Raw genomic sequence first — 22,965 nt, forward strand, 5'->3', positions numbered from 1 at the left:
CCTGTGAGTTTTCCATACTCTGGGATGATCTCTCTGCTCTCTCCCTACTCTTCTTCTCCTCTCCCTCTAAAGCGCATTTGCTGGTGCAACTGTGGCAGGGTGTCCTTGTGTCAGGAGTGCCACCTTTGAGCTGCCCCCTCGCTTCAGGGCCCCAGTTCTTCCTGGGCCTGATTCCTCTCATTCTGACAATGTTCCATTCTCATTTGGCAGCTGGGATTCTTATAAAGGGGCTCAATTGCATTAATGCCTATGTTCCGGTTTTGTTTGTTCAAAGGGAAAAAAACTAAAAGGAAACGCATTTTCGAGTTGCACATCATGATCAGGCACAGAGTCCAGATACACTTGGAGTAGCAAGCATCCATCCTTGTGGAGACGCACATGAACCAGGACTCTCTGCACCCACCCCTCTCAAGTTTTATTTTCTGACGGCTGGAATGTTCCAGGACACCTGCCATCATGGAGGGTTATCCAGGACCTGGAGGATACCTGCTACCTGTGAGCTTCCTCTCAATTGTTTTATTATAATTTTTGTTATTACAGGATTAATTTGTTTTAATGGGGACGTTTGTCTTCTCGCTGTTTGTGTACGTCATAAATCTGAAGGGGAAAATACAGAAACAGAAGGGCGTGTGTCTTTACAAGTGTGTTTGGAGGCAAACCAAATGGTACATTTCTTTTCAGATGCTTTCTGCTTTGCTTTCTGAGTTTTGGTCCAGGACTTTTGGAATAAAAATAGGATGCCTTCTTGTTATAAGGACTGCTAGTGTGGCTCCTCCATGGGCTGGCTGCATGCGTACGAAAGCCAGCTCCTGGGCTTGGTTGTGTTGACTCATGAGCCACCAAGGGATTTATGCCTTGGCCCTAAAGAATAATGTAATGCAGGTTTTATTACAGTGAAAGCTTAACATTGATGTTAATTTAACAGTACAGTCAACTTTCAGTTATCCATGCTGTTGAAAGATGGGGTGGCATGGATCATTCCAATTAATGAATGGCCTGGATTATTCTTTTCCCTTCAATTCATCAGACTTGCTGCTCTCATTTTGCTACAAGGGACTAATGTTGAAATGATCATGAAAGTCGATTTCTGGGAAAGCAGGTAGGAAGGTCATGGTGTGCCGTGGATTTTGTGAACCCCTGTAGCTGTCCCAGGCCAGCTGCTAAGACTCGGTGGAATAAGTGATTCTCCATGGCTCAGTCTAACCCAGGTGTCGTGCAGAGGAAAATAAAAAGTTTTAATGCAGACCTCAACTGCAATGTGTTGTGGTTAAGAGAACAGTGTAAATTCTCTTCGGAGTATATGCTGTTTTCTTTTTAAGCAAAATTCCTTCTTGGGATGAAAGGCATAGTTTGGAGGAAAACCATAAACGGAGATAAAAGTACCCCATTTTGCACGAAGAAATGAGTAATTGAGGGTGGAGATGGGAAGGAAAGGCCTGTGGAGGTGAGCAAACATCTTTTCTTACAGAGCTGATGGGATTCTTGAGAACAAGGGCATCTAAAAGTCAAGGTACATGTCCCTGGCAGTGAAGGCCCCTGATGTAACAAAAGCCCTTTATTCCAAATCTTTGGCCAAGTGTGCTGCGAACAAAACCTTAGCATTCATTGGTGTGATGGTGTTTGGGGACAGGTCAGCTGGAGCTGCTCTGGGTTTGTTGTGAGGCAGAGGAACGACAGTCCCCAATGGGGTCAGATGAGGTGAGGTGTGGGCAAGAGCCACCCCTGGCAATATCAGTGACTCGAATTAAAAGGCATCTGGGGAGGACTTGGAGCTGTTCCCTGGGCATGCAGGAGGGAGGTCAAAGCCATTTCATGCAAGTCATCAAGGACAGGGTGAAGTCTGTGGATTTATGCCTTACATAGTCTAGACAGCCAACCAACAGGAATGGTAGCCAGTTAGTTATTTGCTGACTTTAAGCCTGACTTAGAACTATGCGAATGTCTAATGAATCCTAGAACCTTGTATTCAAAGTGTGGTCCTTGGGCCAGGGCAGAGGCGCCACCTGGGAGCTCATTAGAAGAGTGGAATCTCGGCTGAGCGCAGTGGCTCATGCCTGTAATCCCGGCACTTTGGGAGGCTGAGGCGGGCGGATCACCTGAGGTCGGGAGTTCGAGACCAGCCTGACCAACATGGAGAAACCCCATCTGTACTAAAAAATACGAAATTAGCCAGGTGTGGGGGTGCATGCCTGTGATCCCAGCTACTCGGGAGGCTGAGGCAGGAGAATCGCTTAAACCCGGGAGGTGGAGGTTGTGGTGAGCCAAGATCACGCCATTGCACTCCAGCCTGGGCAACAAGAGTGAAACTCAGTCTCAAAAAAAAAAAAAAAAAAAAAAAAGAAGTGTGGAATCTCAAACCTTTGGAGGCCCGGCTTCATGTAAACAAGCCAGCAGCCCATCCCTGGAGACTCCAGCCACACGTGTGAGCCTGAGAAGGGCTGGCCTGGAACATACCACACACAGTGCTGGGGAGAGGTGGGTGTGGAAGGGGGAAGTGAGGGTCATCCTGGGGCAGTCAAATCAGGATTTTCAAATGTTTTCCTGGTATGCTGAGTGGCTCCCCTCTCCCCAAGTGCTGAGACGCTGGCCTCCAGACCAGTGCTCCTCATGCGCATCCAATCCTCTCCTGGATTCCTCGGTTCCTCTAGCTCCTCTCTAGAGGTCCAGCCTGCAGGGGGAGATATTTGTTCTCATTTCTCTTTCTTTTCCTCCCCCTTGAAATCCAAGTGTGTTTGTGTGGTTACCTTTACTGTTTAGCTCACAAGGCATCATCGTAAGAGAAATCCAGAAGGGTCACCAGGGACCTTGGACTCTGATGAGTTCTGACGTTGGAGTGGTGGTGGTGTGGCCTTGCCTTGGGATCAACTTGACCTGTCTTCCTTGGGAAGGGGAATGTGTTTCCATCAGTGTATTGTGTTAGGCAGGGATATTTCTGAATGCATGGGATAATGTTATGGGTGTGTGTTGTGTTGTGTTGTATTGTGTTTCCCATGTAGCTAAATGATAGGAAGCAGTTGAATGACTTTTGGGGTGCCTGCTCAGTTCATTGTTTCTTATTTTGGGGAGGCTTCATGGCCCACTGGGCAGGCAACTGTGGATATGTCTGTACTATACGACCCTTTTCTCCTGACAAAGGCTGATTCAACCTGGCCTTATGTGGGATAATCTGACACTTAGGGGACCTGAGACTTGGAACAAAGGGCCACTTTGATTGGGAATGACTGCAGCTGAGTCACAGTAATCCTGCGATCTGACTTCTGTCTGTGCATCATGTGGAATAGGACTGTATTTGAGAAAATAGCATCAGACTCTTCATGTCCTTTAACTAGGCTGGGTGCCTGTATTTTTCATCCATGGAATATATGAGGCATGTTTATTACATGCTGGTTTCTGTGCTAGATCCTAGGGCTATCTAGCCTTGGCTCTCATGAAACTTACTATCCAGGGAAGAAGATAGACTCTAATCAAATAACCACTGAAATAAATGTAAAACCATAGCTGCGATAGCTGATGTGAGAGAAAGGGTGTGCAGTGCTGGGAAGCAGTGTAAGAAGGAGAGTTAACTTAGGGAGGGAGACCAGGAAGGATCCCTGGGAAAGGGACAGTTGGAGGGAAGTCCAGAGGCAGACTAGGGACCCCTGAGAAGTGCCGGCCGGGGTGAAAGTGCTCTAGGAGGGACGAGTGTATGCAAAGCCATGTGTTAGAAGAGATGAGAGCGGACCAGCCTGGCTGAAGCCAGGGCACCAAAGGGGAGGGACTCTGGGTGAAGTAGGTGGGGACCATTTTAAGGACCTTAGCTGCTGTGGTTGATTCCTACTAGTAATGAGAAGCCTTGAAAGTAATTTAAGCTGAAGGTAGTGGCTGGTGGTGACTGATGGGATGTGTCCCAGAGCTAGGGAGGATTGGTAAGAAATAAGTAACTAAATATATAAAATGATTTTTGTAACTTGGAGAGAAAGATGAATGCAGGGCCAAATCACCCACCTTTAAAAAGGATCAAGGCAAATTGTGGGAATAAATCTGAATTGCGCCCCTACGTATTGATGGCTATGAACACACTTTAGAAAGGGGATAGAAGGGGCTGGGCACGGTGGCTCACACCTGTAATCTCAGCACTTTGGGAGGCCAAGGCGGGTGGATTGCCTGAGGTCAGGAGTTCGAGATCAGTCTGGCCAACATGGTGAAACTTCTTCTCTACTAAAAATACAAAAAAATTAGCCAGGCATGGTGGCATGCACCTGTAATCCCAGCTACTCGGGAGGCTGAGGCAGGGGAATTGCTTGAATCAGGGAGGTGGAGGTTGCAGTGAGCTGAGATTGCGCCACTGCACTCCAGCCTGGATAACAGAGCGAGAGTCAAAAAAAAAAAAAAAAAAAAAAAGGACAGAAGGTTGAAATGCCACATGCTGTAACTATAGGCTGTGGAAAAGACACACAAATGGAGAGTGCAGTGAGAGACAGCTTTCTCAGTGTTAGCAAAATCACAACTATATGGGCTGCATTCTTCTTTTTTAAGTAAAACGGAAAGAAATTTTGTTTCGCCAGGATATCTGCAACTTTATTTCTCGAAGCAAAAGTCAAGGTCTGATAATCGCCTCAAGATGATGGTTTGTGGCTTAGTAGAGCCTCGCGGCACCCTTGGCTCTAGTGTTTCCTTTGCGCTCCCTCTTGCAGTCACCTCAATTTACTGATTTCATTAGGAGATAAGGGGGACAAAGATGGGTTATAATACTTGAGAAAAATGTAAAACCATTAGCAGGTCATTGTTGAAGTCAGAACATGCCCTGTTAAGCTTCTTAGGCAACCCGTGGCAGCCAATGATACGGGGATTAACCTGTCCGGTGTGTGTGCGTGCATGTGAGTGTGCAGGCCTGCATGCGTGCACAGGCCACGCGCCCATCTGCCATGAGGAACTTACATACGATAAGCTCTGTCAGTGAAGTGATGAATACATGGGTGATTGACCAAAACAGTTACTTTTTACTTGCCTTTCTGTTTTCTCTCATTCTAAGTTTGAGGCTCCAGTTAAACATGCATCTGTTTGGCCTTAGGGCTGTATTTGGGTGGGCAGGCAGGAGGCTCTCTGAGCTTGGTTCTGCTAACCAGCTGGGTCAAAAGGTATAATTGGATATGACGGTTAATTTTGAGAATCAACGTGATTGGGCTAAGGGATGCCCGGGCAGCTGGTAAGCATGACTTCTGGGTGTGTCTGGGAGGAGCTGAGACTGAGTAAAGAAGACCTGCCCTCCCCAGTGTGGGCAGGCATCAGCCAGCCTGCTGACAGCCTGAACCCAACTTAAAGGGGGAAGAAGCAGGGGTTCTCTCTTCTCGGATAGAGCGGGGACGTCCGTCTTTTCCTGCTGTCCTACACTGGTGCTCCTGGTTCTTGGGCCTTTGGACTGAGACTGAACCACACCCCCAGCTTTCCTGGTCTCCAGATTGCAGACGGCAGATCGTGGGACTTCTCAGCCTCCACCGTGTGAGGCACTTCCCAGAATAACCCTCCTCTTCTCTATTTATAATCTATCCTATTCGTTCTGTTCCTCTGGAGCACCCTGGCTGAAACACTGGATGACCACCGCAGCTCCTGTGTGGCCCGCCCAGTGGCCAGAAGGTGACACAGTGACACCGTGGGGTGTGATGTGGCATCTGAGAGGCTGCCTCGGTGGCTGCTCCTCAAAGCTGAAGAAGCGAGCAGAGGGTCGGTCTCGCCTCATCTTTGCCCCGCGGAACGAGATAAGGGATGGGCCGGCTAGCTGGCGGAGGGCGTGTCCTCACTTGAAGTCTTGAGACTTAAGAAACAAAACTGAAGATATGTTTTAACACTGAAGGTTGTTGGTGCTTGTGGGAGTTTAAAGAGCAGGAAGGGAATCTTCCTCCGTCTCTGTTGTCCTTGTTTATTTTTGGTGCAGGCAGTGTAACAATTTGCCAATACCTGATATGGACGTTTCAGAAGATTGTGGGTTGAGGGGTTTTCAATACTTGTTTGAAATTGTTGAAATTGTCTGAATTGTTACGATAATTGTATGGAAGCATTATGCTCAGAGGAAGGTGGGGAGCTGCTGTGTTTTCGAGGGCAGGGCAGGAAGAAACAGGCTGCAAGTACAGCAAGCAAAGGGTGAGGCGGGTGGACAGTTGCGGAGTCTCGGGTGGGGGCTGAAAGCCAGGCCCCCTCCTCACCTTTCTGAGTGGGGCTGGCTGAACCACAGGGCCACAACCGTGGGCTTCCTGAAGGCCTGCTTTTCTTGAGGGTGTGATTTTATGAAATAAAATTATTTCAATTATTCAGCTAGCCATTCATTTACTGCTTTTAAATTTGTGAACTTTGGAGCTGAGATAATAAAACCTAAGACTGAACCTTCACCTTTAGCAGCACTGTATCTTCTAAAAATCAACACTGATACTAAAATATGTGGCTTCTAGTTCTGCCCAGGTCCATGTGGCTTTGAATAATTACCACTCTCGGCGCTTGTCCATCTGTAAACGGGGAATAATAGCACCAAACCTGTTTCTCTTGTGAGAACCAAAAGATAATATACATATACAAAATGCGCTGAAAAATCTCCAGTGCAATGCCAGCCTGAACTGAGAGATTTATTATTAGGCACATAAGAGAGTAGGCATACAGAGGTCTAGAAAGCTCACCTGGGCTGGGTGCGGTGGCTCATGCCTGTAATCCCAGCACTTTGGAGGCTGAGGTGGGCGGATCACTTGAGGTCAGGAGTTCAAGACCAACCTGACTAACATGATGAAACCCTACCTCTACTAAAAATACAAAAATTACACGAGTGTCGTCGTGGGCACCTGTAATCCCAGCTGCTTGGAGGCCGAAGCATGAGAATCACCTGAACCCGAGAGGCAGAGGTTGCAGTGAGCTGAGATCATGCCACTGCACTCCAGCCTGGACAACAGAGCGAGACCCTGTCTCAAAAAAAAAAAAAAAAAAAAAAAAAAAAAAAAAAAAAAAAAGAAAGAAAGCTCACCTGTCTTTATTTTATTTTTTGCATTATGGACATTCTGTCTGTGAGTCTTTAGTAAATATACGACTATGCAGGTAAAGTCAGGGCAAGAGTCAAATTTTACATAACAACTTGAAAGCACTTTCTGGGGATTTGTCTCCTAATAATATACGACTATTTCAGTCTTCTGTTTGTGTTGATTTACCGGAGTAGAGTTGCCAGATAAAATACAGGATGCTAAGTTACATTTGAATTTCAGATTAACAACAAATATTTTTTAGCATGAGTATGTCCAATATTTGAGACATACTTATACCAAACAAAGTACTTGTTATTGATCTGAAATTCAAATGTAACTGGGTGTCTTGCATTTTTATTTGCTAAATCTGGCCACCCTATACTGGAGGTCCTTACAGCAGACACCTGAGAGAGAAATCCCATTTTCACATAAACTGCTTTTTTTCATCTTTTTTTTTTTTTTTTTTTTGAGACAGAGTTTCGTTCTTGTCACCCAGGCTGGAGTGCAATGGTGCGATCTCAGCTCACTGCAACCTCCGCCTCCCAGGTTCAAGCAATTCTCCCAAGTAGCTGGGATTACAGGCGCCTGCCACTACACTTGGCTAGTTTTTGTATTTTTTAGTAGAGATGGGGTTTCACCATGTTGGCCAGGCTGGTCCTGAACTCCTGAGCTCAGGTGATCCACCTGCCTCGGCCTCCCAAAGTGCTGGGATTACAGGTGTAAGCCACAGTGCCTAGCCTTTTTAATCTTTTTTAACAGAAATGGGAATCAATGAATTTATGTTGGCATGTTTGGTAATTTTTTTGCACCTCTCTTCTTTATTTGCAAAATGGAGAGACTATAGTTGTCCTCAGTCTTGGCTGCACATTGAAATCCCAAGGGGACCATTTACAGCTTCTAATGCCTAAGCACCAGAGTCCAAATACATGAGGATCTTGGGTGGAACCTGGGGGCGTTATATTTTACAGCGCCTCCAGGTGATTCTCAGGCATGCAAGGCTGAGCCAGTGGTCTCTTCGGCGACGCTGTGGGGGTTAGGTGATGTAGCATCTGTAAAACACTTCACAGACTATCAGACATGCAATTAGAATGCAGCAAATGGCCCATGCCTTGCTTTGGGAAGAGGGTCCGCAGAGTAGGAGAGGAAGAGTAGGAAGAAAAGCGCCCCAGGTGGGTGGCAGGCTGAGCAATGCCCCATGCAGGAGTTCCAGGTGGATCTTATGGATCTGTGTGACTGCAGCACAATTTGGCAGGTGGGGGTGGGGGAAGAAATGTGGGAAAGGTGGGCAGAACCAGTCATGGAGGCTTTGAACTTGGGCTTCATCTTGTAGGTGATCAGGAGCCATGGGACAGGATGCACATACTTGAAGGAAAGCATTTTCTAGGGGAAGCCAGGGTGGGGAAACCTCCTTACATCCGTGCAGGAGTCCCATGTCTCATGGGCTGATGCGGGTCACGTGGGGTTTGTGGAACATAAAATCCCCAGGGTCGGAATCTTGTCTTGCTCTATGTTGTATCCTTAGCACTAGAACCACGCCTGGTACATAGTAGGCACTTGGTAGAGGGTATCGATTGGGAGAATACACGAAGGACAAAAAATCCAAACGAAGGAGAAGCTCGGCAGAGGCAGCGGGGGACTGCAGGACCAGCCCTGTCAAAGCAGAATCCCACTGAACTGCTGGTGCCCCTGGACAAGCCATATCCCTTCTTGGCCTCTGTTTCTGTCGCTTAAATGGAGGGCAGGGTCCTTCTAGCTCTAATGTCCACCAATAATTAAATGCTTCTGATCCTGAACGAGTTCATGACCTTCTTACTGATGCGCCAGGTCCTAGGTGGAAACTCCATCAGAAGCCTTCGTGTTTCCCTGAGTTCTGGAAGCCCGGCCCCAGGAGGCAGAGTTGGGGCAACTCATCCTGGCTGCTGGGAAACCCAGGCTTGGATGGAAGGCAGCTTGCCCCTGAGGCTGGTGACCTTATTAGCAGTGGTTGGACCAGATCCTCCAAAGTCATTTTCACAGTTGTAGGTCCAAGTGCTGTGATGGTGGGAGGGAGGTCTTCCCAGGCAAGGAAGGGGCACTGGCCGGGGTGGGGAAGTCGGGCTCCTAGTCCCAGCTGCTGTGCCTCCCCTCTGGGCAAGCCATCTTACCTGTTTGCATGTTAGTTTCTTTAGTTGTAAAACGAGGAATTTATATTAAGTTAACTCTAACAGACCGTTTTCGGTTTTCAACTCCTATGATTTTGTAGCATGCTCTCGGGTTTCTTTTATCTTTATCTCCGTGTATCTTTGTTTCTAAAAGATCCAGGCCTCGATGACACCTTTTCCTCCCTAGTACTTTCAGCCCACGAGAGAATCTAAAAGCTGACTCTGCACCTCCGGGTGCTGCCGAGCCTTTTGCACAGAAAGAAGAGAAAGCTGGATAGTTTTTTTTTTTTTTCTTTTGCTTCTTCGTTAACAGATATTTTTAGCTTTTCTAAAAGCTTCTCATTCTGAGCCTTAAAAAGAAATAAGAACCTGTTCCAAAAATGCAAATTCTCTGGCAAGAAGCAAGAGGGGTGTTTTCAATCTTCCCTGAACGATTGTTTTCTCTCCCACAGACCCTCGTGGTGCAGCAGAGGGCAGCTGGGGTGCGGGAGGAGGTGGGAGGGTGAGGCTGCGGCCAGCAGGAGCCGGGCCTCAGGGTGCCAGCCTGGACCGGGAGCATGTGCTGGGGGCTTGCTTTCCGCAATCAGGCACTTTTTCAAGTTGGTCCTGAACGGTTCTGGACTGGATGGCAGGCTGCTGTGTGTGATTGAGAATGTTGCCTGTCTGAGCCCTGAGATGAGCTGAGGGTTCCTCCTCCCCAGCCAGCGCCAGCCTCACACAGCCCTTGTAAATCTGAAAGTGCTGTTGGTAGCAACCAGGGATGGGCAGAGGCAGCCCTGTCCTGAGGGTGACATGAAAGTGAGAGCAAGCTGAAGCTCCAGTTGGCTTAGTCTTCAAAAGTGTCACTTTCAGATTATATCCCTCAGCTTTAAAATGTCCTTCTTTGAAGTCCATCCTGCTCCGCCCACTATTTGTCCCCGGTGGTCACTTCCTCCTCTGTGCTCCCATGGCCTGGGATTCACACCAGGAAAGAACGCCACGAAGAAGGAATGGTGAGTGGTATCTGTGTCTGCTTCCCATGGGGATGGGAAATGGAGAGAGAACTGCCCAGTGGGATTGTTACTTCGCCCGGCACCTTGCAGGAATCTTGCAATCACTTCTCATTTACATTTTTTATTCCCTAGCATCTAGCTCATAGTAGATGCTCACTAATGCACTAATGCTGGATTGCCATACCTAAGATTTTTCTTGTGTATCTTTCAAAACTAATCCAAAGGTTGCTTATATTCTGAAATAATAATCTGTCCTTGAATCTCTTTGAATAACAACACAATTTAGTTCCCATTAGGTTAAATTCAGGGAATATTGTGAATGCAGCCTTTGAAAGGAGACCTTTAATATACTTAGGCTTGCAATTATTTTGCAGAAAGTGATTATATTGGCATCTTGATATAAAAATGATGGATACCACCCTCTGTCCCTTACACACTCAGTTCCGGTTCTCAAAAGTTAGTGATGGAGATGGGAGACAGTCTGGGTGTGTGCTGGGGAGGCAGGGTGGGCAGTGAGGCAATGTGGCCACTTTCAGATCCTTCAGTCTCTTCTTTTTATAAGTATAGCTTAGCTTCCTTGTAACTGAAAGCAGAGAATGATTCTGGTTCTTAAACTGAGGCTTAGGAGACCGCTTTATCTATGCACAGTTGTTTCTAAATATTAGGAATAAAGCCAATTGGGATGAATACTTCTTACACTCACTACAGGAAAATGCTGAGGCATAGACATAGGATCTGAATTCAAAACCGTCTTTAGGACTGAGGAGAAATAACAGAAGTTCTTATGTTACTAACAGCAATGCCCGTGTTTCCTGATTCTATATCTTGTTTTGGTAGGGTGGTCAGAACATTAACATGGATATCCTTATTTGCAACCTGATTGCTTCCCAGAAACTATGTTAGTTGCTTTAAATACATCTTCGTAACAATATTCCAGAATAGACATTATTATTGCCACTTTCTGGATGAAGAACCTGAGACTCAGAGAAACTGAGGAACTTCCTGGGCCTTGTCCTCAGGTCCTCCTGAACACAGGGCTCAGGTGCCTTGCTCAGTTTCTTTGATGATCCTAACGGACTCCAGCGTCACAGATGGGAAAGCTGGCAGGGAGGGAGAGGTGATGTTTGCCCAGGAATGGGGAGTGGAAGATAGAGGACTAGATGTATAGACCTCAGTGTATTGTGCTTAGAACAAATCCTATTGTCCATTAAACTTTATCATAATCATGCATGGTAGATGATATTATCTTCCATTTACAGGTAAGAGCTTTGGCACACACCCCCAGACATTTATATGAAACCCCAGAAAGCCATGCCCAGGAATAAAAAGTAAACCGGGTGTATTAGTCTACTCTCACGCTGCTAATAAAGACATACCCAAGATGGGGTAATTTATAAAAGAAAGGGGCTGGAGAGGCCTCACAATCATGGCGGAAGTTGAATGAGGAGCAAAGTCACGTCTTACATGGTGGCAGTCAAGAGAGTGTGTGCAGGGGAACTCCCATTAATAAAACCATCAGATCTCATGAGACTTATTCACTATCAAGAGAACAGCATGGGAAAAACCCACTCCTCATGACTCAATTACCTCCCACTGGGTCCCTCCCACTGCATCTGGGAATTATGGGAGCTACAATTCAAGATGAGATTTGAGTGGGGACACAGCCAAACCATGTCACCCAGGGACTAAGGACAAAACCAAAGCAGACTTCCCTAAGAAAGCTGAAATCCAAGAATTGACAGGATCAAAATGACCCACTGGTATTTATCTGCCTGCCAGGAAAACACCCTACCTCATTACAAAGAAGGCATAATTCAGAGCCTCTGCATTGTATCATCCACAATGTACATTACACAATAATAAATTACTAGATGTAAGAAGAAGTAGGAAAAAGTGACCAAAAGTCAAAGTTTAAAAAACAGTCCATGAAAGCAAATGGATGCAGTTAGAAGACAGACTTCAAAATAACTGTGATCCATTTGTTAAAGGAAAGAGATGAAAAGACAGACAACATGGAAGAGGAGAGGGAGTATTTCAACAGAGAATTGGAATTATATAAAAAAGAATCAAATGGGAATTTTACAACTGCCAAAGGCAATATCTGACATTAAGAACAATGTCTAACATATTGCAAAGGAAAGATCTAGCATTCATTGGATGGCTTTAATAGTAAAATGGACACAGCAGAGACAGGAAAAGTGAGCTTGAATTCCTCAAAGCAAGTCATTGCATTTCCAGATTGAAGCACACAGAAAAAAAAATAAGAATGGGACAATAGCAGAAGAGATTATAAGGGAGTTGTTGGACCCAGTCACAGGATTAGCATTTATAACTTTGGGATCCCAGGAGGGGAGGAGAGAGATGTGACAGGCACAACGTTTGGAAAAACCTGATGTACAGGAATTCCTTGTTTTATTGTGCTTTCCTTATTTAACTTTCCAGCTATTACATGTTTTACAAATAATTGAAAGTTTGTGGCAACCCTGGGTCAAGCATGTCTATTGGCCCATTTTTTCCAACAGTGCGTGCTCACATTTGTCTCTGTGTTACATTTTGATAATCCTCGCAATATTTTAAACTTTATTTATCATTATATATGTTATGGTGATCTGTGATCGGTGACCTTTGATGTTGCTATTGACATTGTTTTAGGGCACCACAAACCAGGCCCATATAAGATGACCGACTTCATCCATCAATGTCATGTGTGTTCTGACTGCTCTGCTGACCAGCCACCTCATCTCTCTCCCTCTCCTAGGGCCTCTCGATTCCCCAAGACACAACGGTATTGAAATTAGGCCAATTAATAACCCTACAAGGGCCTCTAAGTGTTCAAGTGAAAGGAAGTGTTGTATGTCTCTCACTTTACATCAAAAGCTAGAAATGATTAAGCTCAGTGAGGAAGGCATGTTGAAAGAAGAGGCAGGCTGAAAGCTAAGCTTCTTGCACCAGTTAGCCATGTTCCAAATGCAAAGGAAAAGTTTTTGAAGAAAATTAAAAGTGCTACTCCAGTGAACACTGAAATGATAAGAAAGCAAAAGAGGTTGAGTGCTGAAATTGAAAAAGTTTTAGTGGTCTGGAAAGAAGACCAGAGCAGCCACAACATTCCCTTAAGCCAAAGCCAAATCCAGAGCAACGTCTTAATTCTCTCCAATTCTATGAAGCCTGAGAGAGGTGAGGAAGCTGCAGAAGAAAAGCTTGAAGCTAGCGGAGATTGGTTAATGAGGTTTAATGAAAGAAGCCGTCTCCAGAACATGAAGTGCAAGGTGAAGCAGCAAGTGCTGATGAAGAAGCTGCAGCAAATCATCCAGAAGATCCAGCTAAGATCACTGATGAAGGGGGCTCCACTAAACAACAGATTTTCAATGTAGATGAAACAGCCTTCTCTTGGAATAAGGAACTATCCAGGACTTTCATAGCTGTAGAGGAAAAGCCAATGCCTGGCTTTAAAGCTTTAAAGGACAGGCTGACTTATTAGAGGCTAATGCAGCTGGTGACTTTCAAGTTGAAGATGATGCTCATTTGTTATTACAAAAATCCTAGGGTCCTTAAACATTATGATAGATCGACTGTGCCTCTGCTCTATAAAAGGAACAATGAAGCACCTCTGTTTACAGCATGGTTTACTGAACGTTTTAAGCCCACTGTTGAGACCTAGCACAAAAAAAGATTCCTTTGAAAATGTTACTGTCGATTGACAATGCACCTAGTCACCCAAGAGCTCTGATGGAGGTGTACACGGAGATTAATATTGTTTTCATGCCTGCTAATGCAACATCCATTCTACAGCCCATGGATTAAGGAGTAATTCTGACTTTGGAGGCATATTATTTAAGGAGTACATTTTGTAAGGCTATAGCTACTGTACATAGTGATTCCTCTCTGATGGATCTGGGCAAAGTCAATTGAAAACCTTCTTGAAAGGATTCCTCATTCTAGATGCCATTTAGAACATTGGTGATTCATGGGAGGAGGTTAAGATATCCACGTTAACAGAAATTTGGAAAAAGTTGAATCCAATCTCCATGAATGACTTTGAGGGGTTCAAAACTTCTGTGGAGGAAGTAACTGCAGATGTGGTAAAGATAACAGAAGAGGTAGAAGTGGAGTCTGAAGATGGGACTGAATTCCTGCAATCTCATGATGAAACTTGGGTGGATAAGGAGTTGCTTCTCATGGATAAGCAGAGAAAGTTGTTTCTTGAGATGGAAACTAATCCTTGTGAAGGTGCTGTGAACATTGTTGAAATGACAACAAAGGATTCAGAATATTCCATAAACTGGGTTGATAAAGCAGTGGCAGAGTTTGAGAGAAGTGACTGGAATTTTGAAAGAAGTTCTACTCTGGGCAAAATCCTATCAAACAGCATCACTTGATACAGAAAAATCTTTCATGATAGAGAGTCAATTGATGTGACAAACTTCATTGTCTATTTTAAGAAATTGCCACAGCCACCCCAGCCTTCACCAACCACCACCCTGATCAGTCAGCAGCCATCAGCATTGAGGCAAGACCATCCACCAGCAAAAAGATTACAACTCACTGAAGGCTCAGATGATTGTTAGCATTTTTTAGCAATAAATAAAGTATTCTTAAATTAAGGTGTGTACATTTTTAGGCATAATATTATAGCAAACTTAATAGACTACATAACTTTGATATGCACTGGGAAAGTAAAAAATTAGTGTGACTCTCGTTATTGTGCCCTTAACTTTATTGCAGTGGTCTAGAACTGAACCTGCAATATCTTTGAGGTAATGCTGGTGTTTATAATGTAACATAGAAACTCTGAATTATGTTACATTCCTTTAAATAGGCCTGCATTTCACTCTGAGTGTGTTTTAAAGGTAATGTCAATGCGATTTACTGGCAGGTAAGATTGGAGTACGAGAAGAAAAAAGAGGAGTCAAGAGAGAATCTAAATCTAAACTCTTCGGCCTGAGCAACTGGAAGATAAATTTCCATTAACTCAAAAGACTTCAAGTGGGGCACAGTGAGGGGTGGAAGATCAAGCCTTAATTTTGGATAGATTATATTTCAGATTTCTATCAGATATCCAAGTAGAGCTATCAAGCAGATAGGTGGCTATACACATTTAGAGCTTCCTGGAGAGGTTCATAGTGGAGATACACAATTTTAGAATCCTTGGCACGTGAGACCAGGTGAGACAAATGTATACTGAAGGGAGATGAATTCCAAGGACTGAGCCCTGGGGAAGTACCATGTTAAGATGTTGGGGGATAAATTTAAAATCGGCAAAAGAGACTGAAAAGGGGTATCCAGTGAGAAAAGCAAAGGCATGTGGTGCCCTAGAAGGCAGGTGAGCAAAGCGTTTCCAGGAGTAAGGAGAGGTCAACAATGTCAACTGCTACTTTTGTGACTGCATTCCATGGTGGCTATCAGCCACCTTGCCAGGGGCAACTGCAGTGTGTGAAGAGGGTGCAGGTCTGAAGACATAGGGGAGGATGGGAGCTGAGGATTGATGCCCTTTGTTTAGAACACACTCTCAGGAAGATTTCCTGAAAGGGAAACAGAGAAAGGGATGAGAGCTGGAGGGGCAAGTGGTGTTGGGAAAAGACTTTCTCAGGATGAGAGGAGCAATATCGTATTCACGCCGATGTGAGTGTCCTAGTGCAGATGGAAAAGGAATCATATTGTGGGGAGGGGTTGTTGCTGGAATGATGTCCTTGGATGGGTGAGGTCTGGTCAACAGTTTTGAGTTTTCTGTTTTCTTCACTGCTTGCGTTCTGTCAACCTGTCCTGCTATTCACTTCTTAATGTAGTCTCTCGCTGTTCCAGACTAAACTCCATCCTCTCAATGTCTTCCCATCTCCTTATAGTCAGTACCAAAGAGTCAAGGGACTTGATCACAGATCCAATATTTTTAGATGTAACCCAGAGGCCCAGGAGAATGCTGCCTTCCCTGAGATACCCAGCTAAATGGGGCCTGAGCCACAGGGCTAAGATCTATGTCCAGAGAGTCATGAGTTAACCAGCAAAAGCTCACGAAAAGTTTCCTTAGAGAGCCACAAACCCCACTGATGGCTCCAGAGGGAAGTAATGACTTGGATATCCATGATCTCCTTCATAGAGTCTTGACTTCCTCTTGGCTGAGGCAGAGTTCCCACTTCCTGTCCTCTGCCTTCCACTCTACCCATGCCAGCCTCCCAACACTTGCCATTGATAAATCTTGTTTAATTGGTCCTCCTGACATTATTAACTTATTAGCTGTTCCACTTAGAAGAAGCTAGAAATGAACCCATCATCTTCAAATATCAAATACAAATTTATATCAAATGGGGATTGAGCCAGCTCTCCCTCAACTCTTTTGAGACACAATGAAGGAAGATGCTAGAATCACGTGGGTGACACATACCTTTTACGTCTGTCATCAGAGTCATCATTAAATTGAATAACTCTACCGAGAAAGGGGCCATAGGAAGGCAGTCTCATTCAAACTATGCTTCCTTTAAAAAGAACCTATTCTTCCATAGAATACCTAGCAGTGTTCTAAATATTGCTGTGTTTAGAAGAAGGTCATTGGCTAGCAGACCAGAGAGATGGAATGAGCATAATGAACAGAATGAGAGACAGGTTCAGAGGCGCTTGTTCGACGTTTTTTAAGCAGTCACTGTGGACCAGATCTTTTGTGCATTAGCTCACTGAATGCCCCCTGGACCTGAGAAGGGAAGTGTTGTCTATATCATACAAGTGAGGGAGCTGGGGCTTAGAAAGGTGCAGTAACTGGATCCAGGCCATGAAATTTGTGTCAGACCCAGAATTCAAATCTAGGTCAATCTGACACCAAAGTCCAGAGTGTTCCACAACTAAAGAGAAATGCTCTCAAATTTCCAATGCCGTTCATGTGATCAATGAGGTTCATCTTAGCTTCACCCCAGAGAAGCATGGTATGTTCCATTGTCTGTGGCCTCAAGGAACACAGCTGTTTTCTAGTTGAAGTTGTCTGGATACCTACCATACATTCAATAAGAGTTCAGTCAGGTCTTCATGAAAGATTCATTGTTTTGATCCTAACCCATAGGTTCAAAGAGGTTCACAGAGCCCTCAGGTACTGAGGGAAAGGTCTGCTCAGGGCACTTGATGTCTGCCTGGAAGTATAATTAGGGTCTGCATCCGGACAGGTAGGGGATGGAAAGCGGTCATTCTAAGTGGACGTAAGACTGGGCAGAAGAAAGAAAGCGTCACTCTCTCCTCTGTGCTGGCTGTTTGAAAGGCCTATGGGGAGAAATGGCAAAATATGGTTCTTGAAACACAGGGCAGTGTACACCCACAGCACCGGGCTCCTTACCCTAAGACTAGAATAGAACGTCCTTGGATGATGGATTGTCCTCCTCTTCCTTTAGCCACACGAAAGCACCCAGGAAACTGTAAAGTACCACTAAGGTAAGCCTTCCTCTGATTACGAGCATCACAGTAGTTTAAAGCCATATTATTACGTCATTGGAGATTGTACTTCAGCCATGAGAAATTTAAGGGAATCAGGTATCTCATTTTCTTTTATTTTCTTTCCTTTTTTTTTTTTTTTTGGAGATGGAGTTTTGCTCTTGTTGCCCAGGCTGGAGTATAGTGGTACGATCGCAGCTCACTGCAACCTCTGCCTCCTGGGTTCAAGGAATACTCCAGCCTCAGCCTCCCAAGTAGCTGGGATTACAGGCATCTGTCACCATGCCCCAGTAATTTCTGAAGTTTTAGTAGAGATGAGGTTTTGCCATGTTGGCCAGGCTGGTGTCAAACTCCTGACCTCAGGTGATCCGCCCACCTCGGCCTCCCAAAGTGCTGGGATTACAGATATGAGTCATCATTTTCTTTCTATGATTATCCAGACTTTTATCTCTTTTAACAGTTGTACAATTTATTTGAGTCTTCATCACTATCAATAAAGTATTTTTAATAAAGTATCTTATATATGTATAATTATTTATAAATGATATATCATTGCATTAATGTATAGTGCTTTAAAACATAAGCTAAAATTGAAATCTTAAACTAATGAGCTATCTAGAAGTCCTAGAAGTTTCTTCCTGAAATCTTAAACTAATGAGATATCTAGAAGTCCTAGAAGTTTCTTCCTGTACCTCAATGAATCTCTTTGCAAATTTCTGGAGAACCTTGGCTTAGATCTTGAACCCTAGGAGACTGCCTTCCAAAATGGCAAACATGTTGTCTTAGGGCTGCCATAACCAAGTACCATAAACTGGGTCACTTAAACAACAGAAAGTTATCATCTCAGAGTTATGGAGTCCAGAAGTCAGAGATCAAGATGTTGGCAGGGGTGGTTTTTTTGGAAGACCGTGAGGAAGAGTCTCTTCCATGCCCGTCTCCTGCCTGACGGTTGTTTGCCAGCAATCTCGTGTTCCTTGACTTGTGGAAGTGTCAGCCTAGCCTCTGCCTTCATCTTCCTGTGACATTCTCTAGTAAGGGTATAATTGCTAGTAGGGGGTATAATTTATAAAACAGCTAGCAGGGGCATCATTTATAAATGTCTCTGTGAAGCCCCTCCAACTTCGTTCCCAGTGAGAATTAGTAAGTTCTTTCTCTGTTCTTTTATAGAAAGTTTCCTTAATTTTTCTTTAACTCCTATGTATTCTATCTTATAGAATGGTTGTCCTTGCAGATTTTCTCACAAAATTAAAAGCTTATCAGAGAAGATATGTTTTCCTTGACATTTTTGTGCACTTCCTTTCATCACAAGTCCCTATTTTTCCACATACTGACCCCAAACTTTTTTTTCAGAATCTCCTTGTACGTGGTGGTAGATGATCAATAAGTACATCTTGAATTACATTGACCTTTCTGTGGAGCATAAAATCCTTAGATATAATTAATGGTAACTTCCTGGCCAATTACCTTTGTACAAATAATTGACATTCACGAATTGCCTTTGATTCTCGTGCATGTGCCAGCACACAATCTCTCCCCCTTGTCCAGTGTTATTTTTTCCCACAGTTGTTAAAGGGAAAGTGCAGGCATTGCTGGTACGTGTGCAGGCTCACAGAATTTTACTTAATTAGGCAGAACTTGGCTAACATCTGGGGTGGAGACACGTTTTCCCCACAGAAAATTGCCTTGTTCACTCCAGATGAGTCGTGTCCTGATGTCTTGGCCCGGGAGTGGGTGTTCAAGGGAATTGTGTCCCAGCCACTACCACCACGAAATGCTCTTTCTGTAAGTGGCAGGGATTTGGGATGATGCAGAAGCACCTGCAGTTCTCTACCAGCTTTGGAGGGAGTTATATTTTCCTGAGTGTCATGGAGACTTTAACTTAAACCTTCCACATCCCTGCTTATCTGCTGACTTGGCTGTTAGACAGAGGTAGAATATATGATTAGCATCTTGCCCTATTGTTGCTATTCTTACTTATTTGGCCTTTATTAAATAACTAGTTGTTGCATTGGAATAGGCTATGATTTCCCAGTTTACTACTGATTAACTATGTCGCTTTACATCAGCCTTCTGTCAACTCCAGCAGGTCTCTGTTGCTACATAGATTGTCCAATGTTAAGCAAAAAAAGATTAATTTCTTTCAATCCGTTCTTCACTTTCACATCACAGATCAGCTGGATTCACCACATAATTCTCTCGAGCTTTCACTCCAATGTTTTCTTTGTTGTTATTGTTTGTTTGTTAAGAACAAGGTCAAATTAGGCAATGAGCTGTTCTGATAATAGTAATTGGAATATAGAAGTGATCTATGCCTTCTTGACTGCCTGGTGAAGTCATTTGTTCTAGAGAGCTGGCCATGTCCATGTTGGACAAACTCAGCGTTCCCACGGCAGCATCCAAGACTGTGTCCACACTGGAGCAGTGTGAGGAAGCCACGGAGAATCTCACTACTGTTTCAGTAAAATGGGCATAAAGGGCTTTGTTCTTCTAAGAAAACATCGATGAAATATTTTTAAATGATACATAAACTTTGAGACAACCAAATAAAGTTCTAGCAAAAGTGCCTGACATGTAGTTACCCACCCTTACAAGTACATATTTTATGTCAGACACTTCACAATGATCTTAGTTAATTGTCACAATGAGCTTTCAATACTATTTGATACATGAGGAAATTGAGGCACAGAGAAGTTAAGTCATTTGCCGAAGTTCACATAGCTGGTAAGTGGCAGATCCAGGATCAGAAGCCAGGGATGGGCCAAACCTAGAATCCACTCTGTGTACTCTCCTGGGCCCACAGGCTTCCCGAAGATTTCAGTCTCCTCTGCCTATTCCGACAGGTGAGGAGTTTGCACATCCACATGGATTTTCAATATGGATTGTGTCTAGTGTGGACAGAGATCACCAGCCTGGGGCATGGCTCACTCTTCAACTCTGCAATGTACTGCCATGCTTTTGAGGAGTTGCTTCACACAATGACATAATGGAACCATTCCATTTCCCTTCTATGAATGACCTTTTATTAGCTTGAGAGAGCAGCTTACATACCAGTGATTCAGTATCAAAAAGCAGAATTATTTGTTTTTGAGAAGGCTCACCACCCACCTGCATGTTCCCTTCTGCTAAACCCCCTCCCTCAGACTTGAAGACAGGAAGTTACAGGGGATAAAACATAAGGCCCTTGTTAATTGCAAATTAGCAGTGCCAGGAATATATGCAGATGGCACCTGAGGTCAATTGCTGACAGTGTCCTATTCTGGTTATATTTTTCTTTTCTGCCATGCAACTGTGCAGTAAGCAAAGAGAGGGTGGTCTTAGGTTCTTGTTTAGTTCTGCATTTCTGCGGGATGAAATCCATGTTCTTGGCCTACCACTGTTTTTATTTTTTAAATTCGGTGGTTTTTGCTTTTATTTACTCACTCACTTTAACCAGTTTCAGGCTTTGGTAGTTTCCGGGACACAGGTGTGGCTCTCTGGACATGCATGAGGCATGGAATAGATGACACTTGCTTAGCTAGTAAATATCAGGCTGCATGAATTTGCACATTCTCGAGTGATCAGTTGTGAACCTCCAGTATTGTAATAGACCCATGGGAACATTTGTGCTTTTGCTGACACTCTGATTACATTCATCAAATGATTTTTTTTTCTTTCAAGGCTGGCATTTCAGTAAATTTTTTAAAGGTTGCATGCCAACTGACAAAGTCAATTAATTAAATGCAAAATTCAAAATTGGTAGGAAATAATGATCACTCTACCAAACTGGATGACCTGGGGGAAATAAAAAAACATTTCTGACTTCCAGCTGATGAAAGGAATGCTTTGGTTGGGACTCTGATGTAGAAGGGATTCGATATTGGCCACATTAACAGCTACTTGGAAAATAAGCCTTGCTCCAGGATTTTGACAGAAATGTAGGCTCCACAGCTTAGGACAAGTGACAGTGCAACTGGTGACACCTGATGGACCTCTGCTAGGCTACTGGACCACGTCTTAGCCTGACCTTCTGAAACATCCATCCATCCTCCCATCTTCGTGATTGTGTCCCAGAGAAGAGCTGGGTCAGACCCAGGCCTGTCTGGCTATAAACTCTTAGATCTGGAGGGAGTGGTTGGAGTGTTCTATTGTAGCAACCCGCCTTTTTCTAGGGAAGCAGAAGCCCCTGCTTGGCTCTCCCATGCTGATATTTAGCACAGCCAGCCTGGGGATGGGCATCTGTGTAGGGGGCAGTGTGACCTAGGCCACGGCCAACTCCTGAGCCTTGGTCCTCAGGGAGGCTGGAGGCAGCATAAACCTGCTGATGTGATGCAGCAGGTTGGAAATCTGAAGTCTGTGGGAGCTTGGCTCGCCCTTCCTGGCGCAAAATGAACCCATCCATGCCCACCTCTCACCATGTTAAAAATGGAACCAGTCATGACGACCCATGGGCATTCCTTGTTTGTGGCTCTCCTGTAATTAAAAGTGCTGTGCAAACTCTGAATAATAGCAGGAACACATGTTTAAAATCTGGGCTTTCCTCCAGCCGTGCCCCCCTGAAATGCCCTCTTATACAACATCCCCTTCAAGTTCCCTTTCCAACGTATCTCACTTTGCTATGTGGGTGTATCCTGCCCACCACCTCCATGCTCTGGAGTGTGTCCTCCCACCTCCTCCAGAGTTGATCATCACGGTGGGATTTCAGCCCTGGGTTCAGGCCCACAGGGAGGCTCTTGTGTTCAGAGAGCCTTCCAGCCCACTTTGTTTCTTACTACCTCTGCTTGTATAATACCATTAAGGAGAGTAAAATCTCCTGCAGGCCATTGTTGTGCAAACTGAGAAAATGTGTGCTAAAGCACATATAGGGAAATGCAGAAATGTAAGTATAGATTCCAAATGCCAGTATTGAAGATCCTTCCTGAAGGATATCAGTTCCCTAGATCTCATCCTTCCTGCAGAGAAAGGAGAGAGCTTGGGTTTGGGTGTTGGGGGTGGTGAGGTGATGGAATACTAAGCCCAGCTGCTAATGGCTGAGTTCTTATGAAGTGGTCAAACTTGGGTGGTTTGCACGTGCTTTTGGTAGTCCCCACAGCCACCAGCCAGCCTCCAAAGCTGCAGGTGGCAAAGTCCAGGCACTCCTGGCAGGGATGCTTCGTGGTCTCTGTGGGTAGGTCTCCTGCTGGGGCAATGTTGAACTGAGACTCTCCCACTCCATTTCTGCCTTGGTTCTTTTACCCCCACTTCTCCACCTAGGCATCCAGCACGCTGGACTTTCAGAGAAAAGAAGTGCTATTGTGCACGGGCAGGCCTAGGCTACACAAATAAAGAGATGGGATCGGTATAAAGGACCACACAATCTTTAGGAAAGGCAGAAATAAAAGGGTCCCTACATGTTCCTCCCATCAACTATGCCTGGCAAACAGTGAGAACTTAATAAATACTCAGCTGTTGAAGGACCAAGTTCAGAATCGGGGC

General features: G+C 44.7%; 1 long non-coding RNA gene across 1 annotated transcript in view; it reads left to right on the forward strand.

The window, feature by feature from the left end:
• The first annotated feature begins 9,554 nt into the window (after window positions 1–9,554).
• Window positions 9,555–22,965, forward strand: part of LOC129143091 (uncharacterized) — a 71,221-nt gene continuing 57,810 nt past the window's right edge. Inside the window, exon 1 of the long non-coding RNA XR_008546171.2 lies at window positions 9,555–10,110. This is a non-coding gene — a long non-coding RNA (uncharacterized LOC129143091). The remainder of the gene's footprint in view (window positions 10,111–22,965) is intronic.

The sequence above is a fragment of the Pan troglodytes genome, chromosome 12 (genome assembly GCF_028858775.2).
Source record: "Pan troglodytes isolate AG18354 chromosome 12, NHGRI_mPanTro3-v2.0_pri, whole genome shotgun sequence".
Lineage (NCBI taxonomy): Eukaryota > Metazoa > Chordata > Mammalia > Primates > Hominidae > Pan > Pan troglodytes.